Source organism: Equus asinus, chromosome 18 (genome assembly GCF_041296235.1).
Source record: "Equus asinus isolate D_3611 breed Donkey chromosome 18, EquAss-T2T_v2, whole genome shotgun sequence".
Classification (NCBI taxonomy): Eukaryota; Metazoa; Chordata; class Mammalia; order Perissodactyla; family Equidae; genus Equus; species Equus asinus.
In genome coordinates, this window is record NC_091807.1 from 39,130,241 (window position 1) to 39,135,578 (window position 5,338).

The 5,338-nt window shown below is 55.6% G+C and overlaps 1 long non-coding RNA gene across 2 annotated transcripts; it reads left to right on the top strand.

Annotated features, from left to right (window-relative positions):
* The first annotated feature begins 233 nt into the window (after window positions 1-233).
* On the top strand, window positions 234-4,602 carry LOC123278350 (uncharacterized). Of its 2 annotated transcripts, XR_011495428.1 has the most exons (4): window positions 234-366; window positions 597-1,042; window positions 1,486-1,849; window positions 2,194-4,602. It is a non-coding gene; the product is annotated as an uncharacterized lncRNA (long non-coding RNA). The 2 variants fall into 2 exon arrangements; XR_011495427.1 differs by having other exon boundaries at window positions 1,486-4,602.
* Window positions 4,603-5,338: the final 736 nt, after the last annotated feature.

Here is a 5,338-nt window from a genome sequence, read left to right on the forward strand (position 1 = left end):
CAGAGCGAAGGGCAGCTGTTAGATTCTTGGTTCCTTCCATTCTAAAGTAGCATTGTCCAGCCTTGTAGTTTGTATTACATATGAAACGGCCTCTCCTCCCTTCCCCTCCTCCCTTCCCCTCCCTTCTCCTCCCTTCCCCGTCCCTCTTCCATTCCCCTCCCCTTCCTCTCTTCCCACTCTTAACCGGGTCCCTCCTCTCTTCTCCTCCACCCGCCCCCCTCCTCCCCACCCTTCTCCCCTCTCTCTTTCTCTCTCTCTCACTGGCTGTCCCTACACACTTCCTGCCACACATTCACCATTCTGATCCCTCTTCCTGACAGAGCCAACAGTGACAGGCCCTCCCCTCCATTACAGGTGGCCATGCAGGTGAGCCCTCTGACATCCCCCAGCGTTCCTGCCAACCCCAGAGGTGGCAGGCTACGGATCCCCTTGAACCAGGGTTATCCAAGACCTTTGGGGCCATGGGATGGACACCCACTCAGGCCTGGCTCAGGGGTGAGGCAGGGCATGGATGTGTGGGGGGCCTTGGTGGCTCGGGGGCCTGGGGGAGGACTGGGCCACTGGGGATAGGTGACCAACCATTCCTATTTGTCCAGGACTGAGGGGACACAGGCTTTTCATGCTGAAATCAGGAAAGGCCCAGGCAGACCAGGACAGTTGGCCTCCCAGGCCAGGAGTGGACCCTGGGAAAGTCACTGGAGGTGACCATCTTAGTGTGGCGTTTTGATGAAGGAGCTTGGACTCTGAGACCCCCCTTTCCTGACTGCCCTCCACCCTGCCCCCCCGCCATGGCTGAGGGTGCTGTGTCGAGTCCTGGCTCCATCCTCCTGCCCCAGGCACTGTGGGCAGTTGGAGAGGGACCCTGAGGATAACTGGTCCCTGGTGAGCATCGAGCCTGCCGTCCTTTGTGCTTGCTCCGAACAGCTGATGATTCATCCCCACCGTGATCTGGGCGTGTGCTCCTCGCGTCCAGCTGGATGCTAGCATCTCCACCACATGCTCCTTAGACGCTGCCCTCCTGGGGGCTGCGAGACTCCAGCAGGTGAATCTCAGTTGCTTGAGCGACCGCAGGATTGGCCAGGGCCGCGGCAGGTGAAGGGTGGGGGCATGGGGGGCGGTGGGGAAGGTCAGGGCCCACAGAGGCCGATGGTGCTGGGAGCCACAAACACAGTTTAAACCCTTTAATCCAGACTGTAAAAATAACACACATTCATTCAAAGAGAATTCAAAAATTAAGACTATTATAAGAAACAGAAGGAAACAAAGCACCATCAACGCAACACCCAGAAAGAACATTTTCAACATTTTTGGAATGTTTCTTTCCAGCCCTGCCTGTTTCTATGCATTTTAAACACAGAGTTAAATATCTCATGTGTGAGTGTTCTGTGTTTTCCCAGAGTTTGGATTTGTCTGTTCACATCCTTTCATCACAGGGCCAACGGCTTTAACCATATTTTCTTATTTTCTGTATTCTTGATGCTCTAGCGCTGTGGCCTTCCTGACTGGGGACACTCTGCCCCTCCCGGCGCAGCCGCCTCTTGGAGACAGCATGCCTTGCTGGACACATCCCTTGTGTGCCAACTGACCATCTAGCGTCCATGGCCCCGTCGCCTTCCATCTGACTCTCACACCGTGCCGGTGTTGCCTCCACCCTGAATCAGCAACCAGAGATGACCTCAGCTCCGAGCCGGCTCGAATTAAAAAGCTGCCCTGCCTTTCCTGCAGAAACTCCAATAAGGCTGCCACCTTGGGCTTCCCCTCGCTCGCTCCTGCTTCTGCCCCCTGACCCAAACCTGGTGCTCCCCTTGTGGGCCTGCACAGTGTGGCGTGTCCCCTCCTCTCGGGAAATGTAAGTGACAAAGATCTCCTTTCAATGGCCTTGGCCTCTCCGGGTCATCGCTCTTACTCTTATAAGTTAAACCCCAGATACAATTTTAATACAGTGTGTGTGTGTGTATGTGGCTCACTTTTGTCACTTAAATTGTGACATGGGTATTTTCCAGCGTCATTAATGTTCTTTTTAAATGTAATTCTGAGTGAGTGTATAATATCCTCTCCTATGGATATACCCGAACCTCTCTCTCTCTCTCTCTCTCTCACTGTATGTGGTTTGCTTCCATTTATTTTTTAATCACCCTGAGATGAATACTTTTGTGCATCCGTATTTTCCCATGTTTTGGGATCTTTCCTCAGGTGGACGATCGGAAATAGAAGCCCTAGATGGAAGGGACATTTTCAGGTGGGGTGTTCGTGTTGACAACGTCCTCCAGAGTCTGTGTGCGTTTATGCTGCCACCACGGCCAGTGCAGAGCATCCTCGGTTACGTGAAGCGTCACCAACTGGACAGGGAGGACGCAGTGTTGTGACCTGCGTCCCTCTGGCTCCTGGTAAAGTTGAACTCTGCTCCTGTGTTCCGTGGTCGCTGACATTTACTTTCTTGGGAATTCCCTAGTTCTGGCCTTGGCTTGTCCTTCAAATTGTGTCACTGAGACTTTCGTTTTCAACTTGGAGAAGTTCTTTGCACCTTAAGGGGATTGTTATGAGTTGATTTATGTCCCCCATATTCTTATGTTGATGCCCTAATGCCCAATATCTCAGAACGTGACCTTTTTTTGGAAATAGAGTCCTTGCCGATGTAATCGTTAAGATAGGTCCTATGAAGAAGGGTGGGCCCCTAATCCAATAGGACTGTGTCCTTATAGAAAGGCGACATTTGGGCAAAGACACACACACAGGGAGAAGGCCATGCGGAGATGGAGGCAGAGACTGGGGAGTGCTTCTACAAGCCAACGAACGCCAAAGATTGCCTGCAAAGCATGTGAAGCCGGGAGAAACGTGGGACAGATCCTCTCCCAGGCCCTAGAAGGGACCAGCCCTGCCCACCCCCGATCTCGGGCTTCTGGCCTCCAGACCAAGACAGTCCACTTCTGCTGTTTCAGCCACAGTTTGTGGTCCTTTGTTACGGCAGGCCCAGCAACCGAATACCAGGATGAAACCCACGTCTGCAGCGCTTGCCCACACGTTCTCCAGTTCTGCCATGTGGAGGAGGAAAGGCATTTCCGGTCCTCTCTCCCCAGGGACCCTGAGGTTCTCAGGGCTGGCCCTGCATGTCTCATGTCACGGAGACACTGGGCTGCCTGCTCCACTTTCCTCCTGGAAAGGAGCCCGAGATGACACGACACAAACAGCCCTCAGTCTCAATCCCTCCTTCCGTGGCCCCCGCTGCGTTTGTCACCCTAGTGACTGTGGAGAGCCACCTGACGGGGACCTCCAGCTACAAGCATTTGATGGTCCCGTCGTTCTCAGAAGTGAATCTTAGATAAGAGATGCATATGCCCAGTTCTAGCAAAGAGTCAAAGATGGAGCTGCTTTTGCCACCAGGTTGGGCTGATTCCATGATGCTGAACAAGGGCCTCAGAACAAGAAGTGGCCGACCCAGCACAGATGTCTAAACTGAGAATGGTGTGGGCACAGAGAACGGCACAGTGTGGACACAGGGTGTTCACACCAGTGCAGACCCAGGAGGCCTCAGGGCCTCGAATGTGCTGGGTCAGAGCCAACGGGCCCATCCACACGCATGCCAGTGTTGACAATGTAGCAAGATGGACGTGGTTTCTACTCCATGCTGTGCTGTGTGTCGCCTGCCTCTGCTCTCCTCCCCATTCCCGCTATGCACCATGTTTCCTAGGGGCCAAGGGGCTGCAAGCTCATGCCACGAGCGCCAGTGCCCATCGGTGGCTCTGCTCTGGGAGAGCCAGAAGAATGTAGGGGAAGGATCCACTCTCCCCGCTTCAAGTTGGCATCAGTGGCCGCCAGGATCAGGGCAGACGTCCCTGTCCTGCTCAAGGTGGCCCCTCATCAGTACACCCAGGACCAATGGCATCTCAGCTCCAACAGCTGGAGCAGCGCAGGCTCAGCGGGGCCGAGGGCAGCTCCTGCCACCGGGAGTGCCACCTGCCTTTCCCTCCTCCAAGCCCCCATTCTCCCTCTGCTCCCCCAGCACCCAGGGAGCCAATTCCTGGTGCTGAAGTCCCCTCTGTGGAACACCAGCTGGATTTCCTGACAGCACCCTGACTGTGGGCGTACTGTTCTTAGTGAAGCCACAAACCACTGAGTGAAGGAGCTCCTCCGGGCCAGGGGGAGCCAGAGCCGTGTGCCACAGGGTCATGCCCGAGCACCACCGCCACATCCTCCTGCAAGTACAGATGCAAGCGCCATGCGCCCGCATCGCCCCTCCGGCCTCGCCCTGCAGATCCACGTGCCCATGCGCACCGTGGCATATCGCTGTGTCGCAGTGTCATTTTCAGCAGCAAACTCCCGGATTCAACCTAAATATCTGTGATTGTTAAGAATCGCTTTGCAAAGGAGAAGGGACTCTGGCATTCACTATTCGCTGAAAAAACAAAAACGCAGGAGGGCACTTGTCACTGCCACCATCCCTGAATAAAGGAGGTAAGATCACATGAGTGCCTGTTTGCTTGTCGCTGCCTGGGACACATGCCCATGATGGCCATACTCTCATCCAGGGGGAGGGGGAAGGAGAGGAAGGAGGGCCTTGCTGAATTGGTCCCCTGTTGTGCCTGTAGAACTTTGCAGTGTAGACCGATACACAAAGTGTGCATAAAAATGTGCTGTTTGTTCAAAGAATTAAATGTGAGTAATCGGATTATTTCAGAAAAGATGCTGGCACTTGAGCCAGGCGGTGGTGGGCAGGTAGGCCCCTGGGAGTACACACATGGGCCCAGCTGACATGGAGTGTCACAAGGACAATTCCCAACCCACAGCAGACCCTTGTAAGCCCAGGGGAGCCAGGCCCCAAGCACCCCAAGCCCCAGAGCCCATGACCCCAAGGGTGCTGGTGAAGGAGGCCCTCCCTGCCCCCGGAGGCCCCAGGAAGGTTGTCTGGGGGCTGGCGAGCGTGCCTGCTTATTTGGCTGTAATGAATGGGTGCTGACAGGAGCGGACGTGCCTAATGACAGGCTTGCGGGGCTGCCCTGCAGAGCTGACCGCGAGAAACCACTTCAAAGCCGCACGCTAGCCGCACGGCAGCGAGGGACGCTGGTGATCAGGGCTGTCCGCACTGCTACTCCCCCCGTGTTTCTGCCACCCCACCCTCAGCCAGCCAGAGGAGTCCAGTGGGAGCCCAGTGGTGCTGCCTGAAGGCAGCGCTGACATCTCAGCCCCTGGGAGACAGGCCACACAGTAGCCAGGAAGCAGATCTGCCCACACCATCAACCGCCAGCAGGAGATGGCTGCGAGTGAGCTGCTGGGACCTTGAGGAGATGAAGTGCAGGCTGGCTTCGGTGCCGGGCAGGCAGCAGGCTCCGTGCTGAGGTTC